Genomic DNA, 17,015 nt, shown 5'->3' on the forward strand with positions numbered 1-17,015 from the left:
TGGCCTAGTCTTCAGATTTTCCTGAGTCCAAAGAAAATAAAATTAACAGCTAAGCAAGTAAGACTCTTCACACAAAAATATAGGTTTTCATTTCTAAAATAGTTTGTCTGGATTTGGAAGATGGAGGGTCAGAAAGTGGTGAACACATACAGATAGGGAAAGGAGTAATTACTAAGCAGTCATTGCCAAGCAGGCAAAACATGACTATGAGTTACCTTAAAAGACATTGTCTCACATCACATCCCTAGTGTATGCTGACACTTCTTTTTTTTTTTGGGTCCGGTCGTGGGGCCTGAACTCTGGGCCTGGGCGCTGTCCCTCAGCTCTTCAGCTCAAGGCTAGCGCTCTACCACTTGAGCCACAGTGCCACTTCCGGCTTTTTTCTTATGTGGTGCTGAGGAATCGAACCCAGGGCCTCATGCATGCAAGGCAAGCGCTTTACCACTGAGCCACCTTCCCAGCCCCATGCTGACACTAATTAATCAGACACGTTTAACTGAAATACTCAGTGAAGAAGGCTGAGAAAAGTACACGATTCTACAAGCTTAGGAGTTAGCCCACTGGGAAGAAATGCTTCCCTTCTAAAAGCAATACCAAGAAATATTTAGATAAGAAGGTCAAACTAGGCCGGATAAAGTGGTTCACACAGAATCCTGGTAACTAGGGAGGCTGAGATTGGGAGAATTGTGGTTGAAGGCAAGTCCAATAGAAACATTAATATTAGACCCTAACTCAACAGAAAAAGCTGGGTGCAGTGGTACATGTCTTTAAAGCTATAGCAGAAGCATCAAGGTCCAGGCTAGCCTAGGCAAATAATAAGACTGTATTTGAAAAATAAAAGCAAAAAGGGCTGGTGGTATGGCTCAAGTGGCAGAGCACCTGCCTAGCAACCACAAGCCCCTGAGAAATCTGAGGGAAACACTGTTAGTACAAGTACTAGGACCCGATGTGTACTTTTTGGTGCTGTGACAAAATAGAAAATCAACTTTTGAGGGAGAAAAGATTATTATGATTTGGGGGTTCAAGCCATCCTCGCTGTCTCCATTGTTCTGGGCCTGAGGTAAGGTACAACACGGGAGCTGCTCCTCTCAAGAAACAACTGATGCCTCTCCAGAGCACAGCTAGAGGCTTGTTTTTTTTAACTGGGTCCAACTTCTAATAAATAACTTGTTTAGCTATTAGCACCCTCAGGATCTAGCCACCTCTCAGTAGTGCCACACGCTTGGGAGCAAGCCTTTAATATGCACCTTGATGAGGACAGCACTTCATATTCAAGTCATATCACCAGCATGGAATACTATGGAGCACATGGGCAGACCCCTAATTTCTGCAGGGAACTGATAGCCAAGCTTCAACCTGGAGGAAAGGGAAAGCCAAACAAAATATTAAGGAGTGGCTTTCTAGGCAGTGCAGGCAGGGAATTCAAGTTGTGCAGTAGGCCCAGACCCAACTTAGAAAAACAGCAACAATGAGCTAGAGAGGCCAGATAATAAGGAATGTTGTTAAACCCAGACTTGATCCTGAGCATGGAGGAGAGCTGCAATGTGTTAAGCAACAGAGTTAACAGTGTTTTAAAATAATTGAAGTTACCATGTGGAAAGTAAATTGGGACAGAGTAGTCCTGAGGCCAACATTTTATCCCTGTTCTTTTAATACCCAACAGCCCTACTTTTATGTCACTCCATTGCTCTTATCTAAAAGGTCTCTTGTTCCTCACTGATCAGAGGATAGATCTAGGAGTGGTCTTGGCTGGGTCTTGGACAGTGCTGCCAAACCAACAAAACCAGCCCACCATTAACAGCACTTCCCACATGCTTCCTGTTGGGCTGAGCCTTAAACTACAGTGCTAGTCCACTCATTGCCGTCCTCTAACCCTCTGTTGGCTAGCCAGCCTGTACATGCTCAGCATACTCTTGAGCTGTTCCCCTTCTCCCCTGGGTTTCCAGTTGCTAAGCATGTCATGTTGTGTTTGTATGGTCAGCTGGAGGTTCTTTCATAATCTCTCCTTGACTACTTGTTCTCAACCAGATTCTGGGGTGGGGAGATCTCGGACAGCAATAAAGACAGAGATAGAGGGAAATGTAGTCAGGGAAACTAGATTGGATTTTCTGGTTCCTTACAGTGATGAAATTCTGAAGCACCTTTTCTAAAGTTTATAATTGTTTTGTTTTTTGTTTCGTTTTTTGCTGGTCATGGTATCCGAACTCTGGGACTGGGCTCTGTCCTTCAGCTCTTCAGCTCAAAGCTAGCACTCTACCACTTGAGCCACAGTGCCACTCCTGGCTTTTTCTGTTTATGTGGTGCTGAGGAATCGAACCCAGGGCCTCATGCATGCTAGGCAAGCACTCTACCACTGAGCCACCTTCCCAGTCCAAGTTTATAATTGTTTAAAGTCAAATATTTCACTTTCAAGCACTGTCTTCCTGGGATGTTCATGACTTACTTGTTTACAACAGAGAGTCTCAACCTGTTCTGTTGTCACAGACCTTTCTGGCAATCAAGTGATCTGTGAATACCTTCTCAGAATAACGCTTTCTAATGCATGAACACTAAATATGAAGGGTTGTAATATTTTCCAAAAAGTAGTACGATAATGTATTATCTTCTTATTAACACAAAATAAGATTTAGTGGTAGTTCTAAAAATTCTGTGATTTCAAAGTAGTATTTTGAAATAAGTTCAATGGAATACATCTACATCTAAATATCTGAGTTTCTATAGGTAATGACATCACAGGCACTACTACTAATAACACTGGATTGTTAAAGGGTACATTTCAGCTAGAAGCTGCTAAAAATTATTTTCCCCATCCAGATTCACCAAAACCCTGGCCTGATTTTACTTCATAATCTAAAGAGCAAACTATTTTCATTTGCCGGCTCAGTTCTAAGTTATTTGTTGCTTCTTATATTGCTTCTTGCGTGCTTTTTTATATTTGAATTTTTTTGTTATTGTTTTTTGGGTCCGGTTGTGGGGCCTGAACTCTGGGCCTGGGCGCAGTCCCTCAGCTCTTCACCTAAAGGCTAGCACTCTACCACTTGAGCCACAGCGCCACTTCCAGCTTTTTTTTTTTCCTGCTCGTGTGGTGCTGAAGTATCGAACCCAGGGCCTCATGCATGCAAGGCAAGCGCTTTACCACTGAGCCACCTTCCCAGCCCTTGAATTGTTTTTGAAGTGTTAGAACAGCAATAATTGATGGCTTGAGTGGAAAGAAATCAGCAATGGATTGGAAAAGAAAGGCTTCAAGACAAGCTCCTGATATTGTACCTTAGGTGTACTATCTTGCCATTGTTGTGGTACTCCAAAATCTATTAATTTCATGATGCTTAAGTGTGTGAGCTTTAATAAAATGTGGACCATCTACATTAAACAGTGGTATAATGCAATCTTGTAAACTTAGATAATTCACTGTGGGGTTGGTTTGTGTATCTCCCCATGATGTCTGCAAAGCCGTTTATAACAGCCTTACATGTCTACTGAATGAATCCTAATTTCTCTCCCTCTAGGAGAACAGGATGGGGTTGTCATCTCTGTTTCACAATTGAGGAAGTAGTCTCAGAGAGTGGAGCTAGTCAGCTGGAATTCTCAATTATATAAGGCTACAAGGAAGAGTGATAATGGCTGTGACAGGCTGGGCCTCCCTCTAAGCAGACTAGATGCCCTCTCAGCTCCCTTATCAGTCCAGCTAACTTCAGTGCCCACAGCATTGCTCAGTGCTGGGCCCCAGACTAAAGTAACCTCAACTGTCAAGAATCTCTAGAACTGGAAAGAAAGCAAAGCATCCAGAAAAAAAAAAAAATCCTATCTTCAAAGGATGTGCTCATTCCATCCCCATTATACCTCTGAGTTTAGTATTCTTATTCCCGTTCTTCAGATAAGGAAACTGAGGCTTAGACAGACTGACCTGCCACCTTGGGTAGATACTAACTTGGCAAACAGGTATCTGTGTAGTTGATATATCCACTGAGTGTCTCCTGACTACAGCTTGGCTAAGATGAAGACAAAGCCTAAGAAATGCAAGGAAAGAGAGAACCTGGGAGAGAAAGGAGAATCAGAAGGTTTTGTAGAGTGAGATTTTTATCTGATCTGGGCAGGAAAGAGATTTAGAAAGGTAGAGGGAGCCAGCACACATGACAAGCGATACACTGAGAGATATATAACCACATAATGAATTATTCAAATCCAGCCTGTAGAAAGCCATAGGTAGAGCCAGAATGACGTAGCTGATATGGGCCATGGATATAGAGGTCCTAATTAGCATTGTTTTTGGCTTCAAGGTCATCTACTGATTCTATGCTGGCCTTAACTATATCAGCAAGGGCAATCAGCAACGACTATATCCTTGTTGACACAGAAATAGGTCAGCATCAGCAGGTCTATCTAGAGGCCAAGGACAACCTTGTGAAGAGCTTGAGGAAGTATATCCTAGTCTATAAACTGGACCTGATGTTCAACTACAAGGTTTATACAGCCATGAATGAGTTATTCTGTGGGACCAGCCCAACAAAGATGTTAGAACAGCTGCAGTCCCTGAGGTAAGGCAGGCATGTCCCTTCCCCTCACCTGCTCACTCCCTATTTCCAGGGAGTGGCCCACCTTCTGCAGCTACCAGGAGGAAGGCACCCAACCATGTCTGGACCACCAGGGAAGAAACGGTACCCACCAATGCCTCTGGGCCCCAGCTGTGAGCAAAGGCCACCTTGTATGCCCCAACTATGTTTGTTTATATGTCTTTGGGAGGCACAGAAATGGAGGGACAAAGAGTAAACAAATGCAGCAGTGGTACTCACTAGACACCATATTGAAAATGAACTATGCAACTCATGGGTGGGGATGGGAGGGAGAAACTGGGAGAGAGAAAAGGAAGGGGTGACATTGTCCAAAAAGAAATGTACTTTCCCAGTACTTACGTAACTGTCACCCTTCTGTACATTACCTTTATAGCCATTTAAAAAATACATTGGGTGTGTGCATTTCCTTCCTGGTGAATTGTTTTTCATACATGTGGCCTTCCCCTTTTAGCTTTGTTGGGTTTTTTTGTTGTTTGTTTAGTTTTGTTCTGTTTTGTTTTGTCGGTCATGGGCCTTGAACTCTGGGCCTGGGCGTTATCCCTGAGCTGTTGAGCTCAAGGCAAGCACTCTACCTCTTGAGCCACAGCAACACTTGTAGTTTTCTGGTGGTTAATCATGCATAAGAGTCTCACAGGTCGAGCACCTGTGGCTCATGTCTGTAATCCTAGCTACTCAGAAGGCTGAGATCTGAGGATCACGGTTCAAAGCCAGCCTGGGCAAGAAGGTCCATGAGACTCTTATCTCCATCTAACCACCAGAAAACTGGAAATGGTGCTGTTGCCCAAGTAGTAGAGTGCTAGCTTGAGCTGAAGAGCTGAGGGACAGTGCCCAGGCCCAGAGTTCAAGCCCCACAACTGACCAAAAAAAAAAAAAAGTCTCATGGACTTTCCTGTCAGGGCTGGCTTTGAACTGTGATTCTCAGATGTCAGCCTCCTGAGTAGTGAGGATTACAGGTGTGAGCCACCAGCGCCTGGCAAGGTTGTTTTGTTTTTGAATCCATACTTGACATAGCCTCTACCAGTTGATTGCAGTTGACATAAAGAAGATTAATGTCTTCTGAATATGTTAGACTCCTCAGCCCTTTTCATTACAAGTTCCAGCAGGCCAACTCTCACCTGCCATCCTGGGCCTCTGTGCCTACTGTAGGCCAGTGTGTGGTGCCAGGGAGGAAGGCTCCATAGTAGTTCCCAGAAGTGGCTGTGCCCTCAGCTTTAAGTGGATACCTAGGGTAGGAGATATTAGGGTTGAAGTTAGGTCCTTGCTCTTGCTAGGCAGCACTTGAGCCACAGCTCCACTTCCGGTTTTCTGGTGGTTTTTTCTCTCAAGTTTTTTTTCTCTCAAGTTTGTTTTTCAGATCAGATCTCCATGTATGCTCTGGCCGACCTTGGACCATGGATCTCTTAGCTGCAGTAACTGGGATTACAGATGTGCAATACCATATCCAGATTAACCTCCTTCCATTCTTAAGGTCTGATTCTGAGGAACTCTAAAACATTTCTTTTGCTAGTCTATCCCTTTGTTTTATGGATGTAAACACAAGTGACTTCCTCAAGCCAGAGTCAAGCAGGGTTCTAATGAGGACTCTGTTCTCCATGCCTAGCCCAGGACTCAGCTCTTCCCAACATCACTTGCTGCCCCCTGCAGGCTGCTCCTGGTTTGGCATCTTATTTCCCAATGCAAAAGAAGCAGTCGACCACAGGTTAGAAAGCCTACCGGCATCAGAGAAGTTTGCAGGGGCTTGCCTACCTGGAGCCCCTGAACTCACTTCTGGAGGTGCAGGCCTTGTTCTCTGGGTACAGGCCCTTGAATTCAGCCCTTCCATTTCTAGTGCACCTCTGCTGCCAGGAAAAAATGGCACCCTCTGAGTGGGTGCAAGAGTTGGGGTATGCAGTCAGCTCCTTGCCTTCCCCCAGCCTAAGGCATCATCTTAGGGGAAAATCAAAATGTGCTTTACATGTTCTCTTTTTTGTACGTTTTTATTGTAAAAATACTGTACAGAGGGGTTACAGTTACATGAGCAAGGTGATGAGTACATTTCCTATAAAGCATTGTTGCTTCCTCCTTTGTTTTTCCCCTACCATTCCTTCCCTCCCACCTCCACAACAACCCCGCTTCCCCCCCGCCCGCCGAAGTTTTTACCGTGTTCTTAAAGATGAGTTCAAGATTGTATTTGCTTTAGCTTTACCAAAAAAGCATCTTTCAATCTAGATTATGTAACCAAATAGAAGGACATGGGTGACAAAGTGAACCTGATTTCTGGCCATGGAAAGGGGGGCTTGGAATATGGCTCAATGGTAGAGTGCTTCCCTAGCATGCATGAAGCCCAGGGTTCGAACCTCAGTACCACATACACAGAAAAGCCGGAAGTGGGGCTGGGAAGGTGGCTCAGTGGTAGAGTGCTTGCCTTGCATACATGAGGCCCTGGGTTCGATTCCTCAGCACCACATAAGCAGAAAAAGCTGGAAGTGGCACTTTGGCTCAAGTGGCAGAGTGCTAGCCTTGAGCTGAAGAGCTGAGGGACATAACCCAAGCCCAGAGTTCAAGCTCCACGACCAAAAAAAAAAAAAAAAAAGCCAGAAGTGGCACTGTGGCTTGAGTGGTAGAGTACTAGCCTTGAGCACAGAGAGTCAAGGACAGTGTCCAAACCCTGAGTTTAAGTCCCAGAACTGGCACAAAACAAAAGAAAAAAATAAGAGAGAAAGGTGGCTGTTGGTATTGGTATCTGCAGCCCTATGAGTGGAGCTTTTAGGTCCAGTAGCTTCAGCATAGATGTGGAGGAGAAAACATATGCTAAGTCCTCACCCACCTACTGTGTGACTCTTCCTCTATAGAATGGGGATGAGGGCTCCCAGCGTGCTGCATTGGAGAAGGCCTGCTCTGAGCAGGATTCCCCTGCCCTCTTCATGCCAGGAAAGTAGCCCAGAAGGAGACTGCCCACAGGGGAAGGTGTGGCCTGGGGTGAAGCCTTCTTCTGTCTCACCCTCCCTCCCCCAGGTTGTCCCTGGTGACAGGCAGGAAAACCTGCCTTAAGTTCTGTGCACTCCATTGGTTCTGGGAGGTAGGAGCCAGAGCCATGAACAAGATCTTCCCTCAGGTAGGAGCTGTCCTGGGGAGACAAACCTGCATTCAGTCCTACTTGCACCCTGGGATGCTGGGAGGGAAGAGGCAACCAGGAGAGTGAGAAGGAGCTCCTTAGACTGGCCTGAAGGATCGTCAGGTGCCAAGTGGACAGCAGAAAGAAGCACAGCACAGAAGCCACTCACTTCCCAGGCAAAGTGTAGGAATGTGAAGCAGGCAAAATGAATGTGGGATGCTTGGCATGCTGGGATGTGAGGGACCAGTAAACTCAGTGCTCTCAGAGACCCATTGTGAATACCCTGAAGTCTACAGCCCCTACCCTAGCTCTACTCCCTGGCTTGGTCTGGTCTCTCCCAAGCCCACCTTGGCTCTGCTGTCTTGGGCAGGGAGACGCAGAGGACAATGCTGCTGCCAGAACAAAAGCTGGCCCTCGAGGGGAAGGTAAGAATGGAGGGCTGGGCTAGATGCTGTGCATCCAAGGTGCTTCCTTAAGCCCATAGTTGGCTACAAGTGGTGTCAGCTTTCTAGCTTCCTGCTGTGCTGAGATCACTTGCTTAATAGGATTGCTTATTCTCTCCATGCAAGAGCATTTATTGAGCTCCTACTACATGCTGTGTACCTATCAGGTACTGCACTGTATACAGTTCACACCTATAACCTGAAGAAAAAGGGACCTTAGAGCTAAATTCCTGATTCCGAGAATGACCTAGACGATTTGCTTTACCTTCAGAGGGATAAAGTGAATCCCACACTTAGTATTTACATGTGTTACTGGCTCCCTGTGCAACTCTGACGATTTTTCTTCACCTTCATGGAATGAAGGAAATGGGTGAGAAGGAGGGAGAGGAGGAAGAGCGTCTTCTATTCACCCTATCTTGGCCCATGTTTGGTAGGTGAGGAAGCAGACCTGAGAGGGACAGGACAATGAAAGCTATAAAGAGCCTACCCAGGGGCTGGGAAGGTGGCTCAGTGGTAGAGTGCTTGCCTTGCATGCATGAGGCCCTGGGTTCGATTCCTCAGTACCACATAAGCAGAAAAAGCTAGAAGTGGCACTGTGGCTCATGTGGTAGAGCGCTAGCCTTGAGCTGAAGAACTGAGGGACAGCGCTTAGGCCCAGAGTTCATCCTCCGGACAGCTCTTAGGAACTGGGAGGACATTAGCAAGACTGAGAAGTGGGAGAGGCTGGGCGTACATTCCAGCTGAGGTCCTTCTGGCTGCAAAATCCCAGAGCCTTCTCAGTGCCACATTGGTGGTAGTTTATTTCCAAGTCCTGGCTGGTAGAAAGGGGTGGTAGTAGAACCAAGAACTTCCTCTTTTCTTCATCTGCCAGGGGAAGGACTGCACCTCAAGCGTTTTGGTATGCATCTTCACCTGGGCGACAACCTCAGCTCTGCAGCTTCTCCTCCAAATGACCCCACTTTGTGCCTGGCTTGTGCTGCACAAATATTTGAAGAGCAGCCACTTGGCTGGCCAGGACACCTGTCACAGCCTGCTTTACCTTGTCCCCCTGGTTACCTGAGTTTGCTAACAACTAGAGTTGGAAGGATTCCTGGTTTCAGATTTACACTGAGCCTCCTGTGGCCTGCCAGCCCCTACTGTCTCCACCCCACACACAGTGCCCACTTCATCCGCTTCTGGGGAATGTCTGCGCTTCTCCCCTCTCATCTCCCCTACCTGTGGAAATCACCAGAGCTCCGGTGACCTTTCTAACTCTCTCTCTCTCTCTCTCTCTCTCTCTCTCTGCCTTTCCCTCTCCCCTCACCCCCCCCTCTCTCTTTCGTGGGCCAATCCTGGGGCTTGAACTCAGGGTCTGGGCACTATTCCTTAGCTTTTTCACTCAAGGATGATGCTCTACTTGAGCCACAGCCCCACCTCCAGATTTGGGGTGATTAGTTGGAGACAAGAGTCCCTCAGACTTTCTTGTCAGGGCTGCCTTTGAACTAGGGAACTCCTGTCTCAGCCTCCTGAGTAGTTTCAATTACTGGTGTGGGCCACCAGTGCCTGGCTTATGAAGAAGGCCTAGGAGCCCTTTCCAGGGCCATCCCTGGAGGGGGATGGGCTGTATGCAGATAGCAGGGCAGGAAATCCTGGACCAGCCTGGCCATCCCTGCACCCCCATTTGTGTTTCCTCCTGTCCTCAGGCTACAGGCTCCTCTGCTGCTCTCGCCGTGAGGCCTGCCTCTCTGCCTTCCTGCTGCTCCTGCTGGCAACACTTGCAGCCCTTCTCGTCCTGGTCATCATCCTTGGACTCCCATCCCGCACACCAGGTCAGAGTGGGCAAGAGAGGGCCAGTCAGACCTGCTGAGGAGAGGGTGGAGGCACAGAGACAGGGAGCCCACACTCTGCTTGGCTCTATAAAGAGACCTGGGTGATTCCTTATATTGAGAGTGGATAGACACACAGATTCCTGCCCACACCCTAGACAAATGCCTGAGCCTTTGCTTGTACCTCTGTGACATGAGCTATTGAGACTAAGCCTGCTCTGATGTCACCTCCGGGGCCTTCCCAGGAAAACCATCTCCCAGCCCCAGGCTGGCTCATCTGCCCAGTTTCCCTCTCATTCTTTGAGGCAGCCCTAGGGTGTTATTTCCCTCCCTCCGCCCCCCCCCCCCCTCAGTGGAGAACTGATAATGACTCCTGCACCTCTGGCAGAGGTGTTTGGGGGAATGGTAGAATAAGAATGTAGAAGATATGCCCAGCCAGGTGCTGGTGGCTCACGCCTATAATCCTAGCTATTTAGGAGGTTGAGATCTGAGAATCTCCATTCAAAGCCAGTCCAGATAGGACTGAGACCGTACATGAGACTCTTACCTCCAATGAACCCCCAGAAAACCAGAAGTGGTGCTGAGGCTCAGCGGTAGAATGCTAGCCTTGAGCAAAAGAGCTTAGGGACAGTGTACAAGCCTTGAGTTCAAACCCCATGACACACACACACACACACATGTACATGCTCACACACACTCACAGACACAGATGTGCCCAGATAGACAAGATTATAACACGTGCTCTCTGAGATGGCCCAGACTCATTGATCCAACAGCTTGCCTGTGGCCAGAGGTCCACTTCAAGCCACATCATTGCCTAGAATATTGCCCTCAGCTCCTGCTCCGCACATTGAGTTCACCACCTATCCATAGGGAAGCTCTCACTGAACCCCTCTTCCTCAGCAGTCCCCATCCCAGGGGTTCGCTACAATCCCCACGTTGCAGACAAAGAACCTGAGGCTCAGAGAGGTTATATCACCTGCCCAAGGCCATACAGCTGCAAATGGCAGAGGCTGCCACTGAGCCCAGAGCCTCCCTACTACCCCAGTTCAGGGCAGGCGTCAGGTGGGAGAACCCGTCCAGGTGTTGTCCGTTGGTCCTCAGGTGCCTCCTCTGCCCATGCAGGGGCCCAGCTCTGTGTGACACCAACCAACAAGACAGGCTTCTTGTGCCATGACAGGAGGAGCTGCATCCCTGCCCACGGCGTGTGTGACGGCATCCGCACATGCCCGCATGGCGAGGATGAGGACGAGAGCTTGTGCCGTGAGTAGCTTGTCATTGGTACTTACGCTCTGTGTGGCCCTCCCAGGGCTGATTCCATTCCCCCTGAAGCACTACTGAAGCCCTGCCATCCAGAGCATGCCAGGCCCACCACAGCCCCACACTTTTGATGACGTGGTGCCTTCGGCCCATCACCACTGCCCCCAGACAGCCATGTTAAAGGGTGCTTCACTATGCATCTGCACCCCTGAGCATCAGTGTTCATCCTTCAGCCTTCTCTGACTCCCATATGAAGTTAAGACTCTCCTTTAGCCTCCCACAGCCCTTGTGCCTCCTTATATGCCCTAATCACACTGTTGTTACATCTGCAACTCTCAACAGGCTGTGAACTTCTCTGGGATAGCGCTGGTCTGCTTGATCATGATGCCCTAGTATACAGGAGTTATTCTGAATGAATAGATGAATGAATGAATGAGTGAATGAATGAATGTATGAATCAGTGTCTGGATCTACAGCTGGGAGAGAGGTGGGTGAGTTGGGAAGAACAGCGGCCGAGCCAGGAGTGTTGGTTCATACCTATAATCCCAGCAATTGAGAGGAAGAGATAGGAGGATTCGTTTGAGGCCAGCCTGGACTACATATTAAGTTTGAGGCCAGTCTGAGTTACATAGTGAGGTACTGTCTCCAGAAACCAAGGACTATGGGTAATAGCTCAGTTGTAGAGTGCTGGCCTAGCACACTCAAGGTGCTGGGTTTGATCCCCCACATTGGAGGGCAGGAGAAGACTCTGAGGAGTCATCTAGTCTCCTACCCCAACTCCTGCTCAGTCTCCTCTGTAGCAAGACCCAGAGGCCAACTCGCTGCTGCTTGCATGTTTCTGGAATGAGGAGCTCACTCCCTGAGGTAGCTGCTCCTAGTTCTGGGGTAGATTTTCCTCAGGGAGGTTTCTTTGTTCTGAGCTTAGAGCTGCCTCCAGAGTCCCCTCCACCCCTGCTCCCATAGATCCCATTTAACCTCTCTCCAAGATAGTAGGAGGTGCTGTCTTGCCCTATGAGCATCCCCTTCTCCAGACCATGCCTTGAACCCCAGAGTCTCCAGCACCTCCCATGACCCAGTTCTTGGCCCCTCAGTACCACAGAATACGTTCCACCCGCCTGCATCCTTCTCCTTGCACACACCCCTGCAGTAACCATAAGGCCTCTAGTGGAATCTGGCCAGACCAAAGAATGAAGGCTGGTTCTTTCCTCAGTCTGTTTTGTATCTGAGGCAATGTGGCTGAGTTTGCGTGAATCTGGGCAGCCCTGGCCCACACCTGCCTAACACAAAATCTGCATCCTTAGCCAAAGCCTAGCTCTACAGTGTCTCATTTCTCCTTGCTACACACACCCCAGTTGGAGGAGGCTTTCCTTGAGGTGGCATAGTTTTGTGGGGGTCTTAAGGAGATCTTTCTAGAGGGAAGAATAGTGCTAGCGCTTATGTGGGGTAGGGAATGAGAATGAGGACAAGACAGTGGCTTTGGGGGGCCACCTGCTGGTGGGGAGCAGGATACTCCTCTCCCTTGGGCTGACCTCCTCCCCAGGAAAACTCCTGGTGCTCTTTCTGGGTTGGGTGGAAGGCAACCGGGTGCCAGGACCCATCCATCTTCACATGGCCCTGAGGCAGCCATGGACTTCAATGTGGACTTCATCCTGACTCATCTGTCCCCTTGCAGGAGATGTGCCCCAGAGCCTCCCCAGCTTCCTCGTGGCCCACTGCGGAAACCCGGCCTCCTGGATCTACTCAGACCAGAAGTGTGATGGAATCAACAACTGTGGGGACTGTTCAGATGAACTCAGCCCAGGTGGAGGTCTAGGCACAGGCTGGGCCAGAACAGTGGCCAGACAGTGGCCAGAGGGTAGAGGCTGTCCAGGGCACCTCTGAGGTTCCCCATACCCTCATGGACTCCTAGGTATGCTCCTGGGTGTACATCTCCCAATGGGGTGTCCAGTAGCCCGCTCATGGCTCTCGCTAGAGGTTCATTCTGCAGGAGGGGAGTGTTGGAATGCTGGGGACCAGGGCACAGGGCAAAGGACAGAGCTGAGCACCCTTAGGGAGTCCTAGGGGTGGGCATGGCTGGAATCAGGGTGAGGCAGGAGGAAGAGCTAGATGATGGAGAAAATAGTATACACCCATTAGTATCAGAATTGCCTGTCTTTCTTTCCTTAACAACGATGAGAAACAGAAGCTTAGACAGGGTGTTGGAGACACAGTCTCAGTTCTGTCTGCTGCATTCAAACTCAGTCAGCCCACACCTGATAGGGCAGTCATGGCTCTGGAGAGCTGTGGCAGGTTTCACAGCAAAGGAATACCCTCATGTATGAAGCGGTTCCGGACAAGCAACTATTCCCATGCTGACTTTTCTCTCTCTAGTGACTTCATGCCCACTCTGTGGCCCTGGGTGGTGGCGTTGCCCTTCGACAGTCTTCAAGTACTGCAGCTGCATTCCAAAGAACCTGTGCCGGGACCACGTGCAACACTGCTCGGACTGGTCTGATGAGTTCTCCTGTCCTGGACCTGAATAGGGCCCCCAGGCAGGGGTGACTGGCTGGTTGGAATGGCACTGATAACCCTTCTCATAAACATCAAGTCCTAGACCATGAGGGTAGGAAGGAACCTTTAAATCAACCCCCCACCCCACCCCCCAAGATCTTCTGATTAGGAATTTCTTCTACTCTCAAGTTGCTCTGCCTCCGTTTGGATGGCTCCAGTGCCAGGGAACCATCTACCATGTTGCGCAGCTTCTAACAAAGATGTGGAGAAGCTGTTCTAGGATTATAGGTCTATTTCTGGGTCCTTACAGAGGAAATAAATTCTCCTGCTCCAAGACAGGCTCTTGTATCATTTTTTTTCCAGTCCTGGGGCTTGAACTCAGACCTGGGCACTATCCCTAAGCTGCTTCTGCTCAAGGCTAGCACTGTACCACTTGAATGACAGTGCCACTTCTGGCTTTTTCTGTGTATATGGTACTGAGGAATTGAACCCAGGGCTTCATGCATGCTAGGCAAGCACTCTACCACTAAGCCACATTCTCAGCCTCCCTGGATCATATCTTGTTGACCCTTGAGAGAAGATATGTCTGGCCTTAAGTGCCAAGATGAGGAGTTCGGTTCCACAGGTATCACTTAAGGCCACATACAAATTTTCCTGTCCCTTTGGTTAATTAAGGTAGATAGTTTGGGGTTTGGAGCAGCCTTTGAAGGCTGGATGGACTGATCAAATGAGCCTACAAAGGAGGCAGGGTGAGGGTCATTCTCCCAGAAGGAAGCATGGCAGGAGGCTTGGGCTAGAGAATGGAAGATCTGGAGAAAGGACAGCTTGAGGGACCTCTTTCCCCCTCTGTCCATCCCCACCCACCACAGCCCTTTCTCTTATGTCTAGCCACCAGCTGGTTTATTTTTTTTTTTTTTGGGGGTCCGGTCGTGGGGCCTGAACTCTGGGCCTGAGCTCTGTCCCTCAGCTCTTCAGCTCAAGGCTAGCGCTCTACCACTTGAGCCACAGCCCCACTTCCGGCTTTTCTTTTCTGCTTATGTGGTGCTGAGGAATCGAACCCAGGGCCTCAGGCATGCAAGGCAAGCGCTCTACCACTGAGCCACCTTCCCAGCCCCACCAGCTGGTTTTTGAAAAGGAGGTTTTATTTTGATCCTGGAGCTGGAATGAGCCATCTCCCTACATAGCTTCCCAGCTTTTCAGCATCCAGCCAGGCAAGGATGGGTGGTCCCATCAGACAGATGAGGAAACTGAGACCCAGAGGGAAAATGACTTACCCAAGATCTCCAATAAAGTCAAGTGCTGGAATTGGGACTCAAACACAGTTTATGGCAGCAGCCCAACCCCAAAGTCCTCCTAGTTACCAATGTGACCATATCATGGTTGGGAAGAGTCTCTGTGGGATATTAAAGAGGGAGCTTGAGAGGCACAAGATGCCCCACCTTTATCGTGAGAGTCATGGAATCTAGTCAAAGTAGAAAACTCCTGTTGAAAAATACAGCTCTATCAGCTATACAGTCAATACACTTGGTTTTATACATCAATCTCTTGTTGACTTGGAAATGGTGAGCACTGGGTCATTTGGTGCCTCATTCCTTCATTCACTCATCAGTCTCTGTACTAAGCCATAAGCTGGGCACCAGAGCCTGAGTGGCAAAGCATGAATCCTGGCTAATGAGGAATGAGGGGTCTTATGAAGGCCACACCTCACACCACTGAGGGACCAGTGGGACAGCATGAAATGCTGGGCCCTAAAGAGACAGCATTGGAGGACCAGCTCCTGAACAGGTGTCTCTGGAATCTGGCCTGAGGATGGTCAGCCCCTTCTGGTAAGATTCTTTATAAATGCAGCCCAAGCAGGAGAGGTGGGGCCTCTGGCTCCATAGAGATGGAGCCTCCACATGGTATGGCTTAGTCAGGAGATGGCCAAGAGGCTACAGTGGCCCAAACATAGAGCAGGGAAAGGAGACGGGAAGAGAAGGGAGAGAGGAGATAGGGGCTGGGTCCTAGTGGACACAGCATGTTACACTTCACCCCAAGGAAGTGGGGTGTCGGGGGGGGGGGAATGTAGCAGGGAAGCATCTATTTTTAGAGTGCCTGTTGCTTGGACAGGGAAAGCAGCTTCATGGATATGTGACGGCTGGAGGCCAGAGCCTGGTGTGTGGATTGGAAAGTGAACTATGTTCACAGTTCTAGGCCATCTCTGCAGGTCTGGGAAGGTCTGCCAGCAGAGGTGATGCCTTGGCAGATCCGAGAAGACTGAGGCATTTGGGAAACAGGAAAAGGCATGGCTGAATCCTGGGTAGCAGTGGGATACCAGGTGTGGGGGGGCGTGGCACAGGAGAGACACATCTGATGTCTCCTTGGGAGGAGGGTTGCGATGAAGGCTCAGGAATAAAGATCCAGCAGCACTAGGCAATCTTGCAGGCTTACTGAGTGGGAAGAATAAGATCTGGAATGTGAAAGCCTGCTTCACGCAGAGGAAATGGCGCCCGGCATGGGACAAGTGGCTGTGTGTTAGTGAAGGAAGGGAAAGACTAGGTCTAAGTAAGTCATCTTGTTTTCACAGCCATCCTGATGCCTAGAGGATGGGGGCTGTCCACCCTCTTCCAAGGCCATGGTTGGGGGGCATTAAGCCATGCCATCTTGACATTTGGAGTCTACCTGGACTTCTAACAAAGACTCCCAATTCAATCTTTCAAAATGCAGCTTCTCTGTTTTCTCCTGACTGGATTTGTATCTGATTTACCTGACAACATTAGCAGCCTGTGAATGTTCAGGAAGCATTTAGTTCATGTCAGGCACTGTGGCAAGCCTTTTTCTGATCTCTGCAGCAGGATCACTTTTTCTGATCCTTACAGCTGCTCTGGGAACCTGGTTTAGTAATCTGTGCATTCCACAGGCAGAGAGAAAGAGAATAAGATAGAGGTAGGGGTGGAGGAGAGGCGTGCTCAAGATCACACAGCTTTTTTTTTTTTTCCTTTTGTGTAGTTCTGGGGCTTGAACTCGGGGCCTTGGCACTGTCCTTGAACTTTTGTGCTTAAGGTTAGAGTTCTACCACTTGAACTACAGCTGCACTTCTGGCTTTTTTTTGGGTGCCAGTCCTGGGGCTTGAATTCAGGGCTTGGGCCTTGTCCCTGTGCTTTATGAGTTCAAGGCTAGCGTTCTACCACTTGAGCCACAGCTCCACTTTTGGCTTTGGGGGTAGTTAATTGGAGATAAGAGTTTTGTGGATTTTCTTGCCCAGGCTGGCTTTGAACATGGTCCTCAGATGTCAGCCTCCTGAGTAGCAAGGATTATAGGTGTGAACTACTGGTACCTGCCACACAGCTTTTAAGATGTAGAGCTAGGAACT

The sequence above is a fragment of the Dipodomys spectabilis genome, unplaced genomic scaffold (genome assembly GCF_019054845.1).
Source record: "Dipodomys spectabilis isolate Male_0828 unplaced genomic scaffold, ASM1905484v1 ptg000504l, whole genome shotgun sequence".
NCBI classification, from domain to species: Eukaryota; Metazoa; Chordata; class Mammalia; order Rodentia; family Heteromyidae; genus Dipodomys; species Dipodomys spectabilis.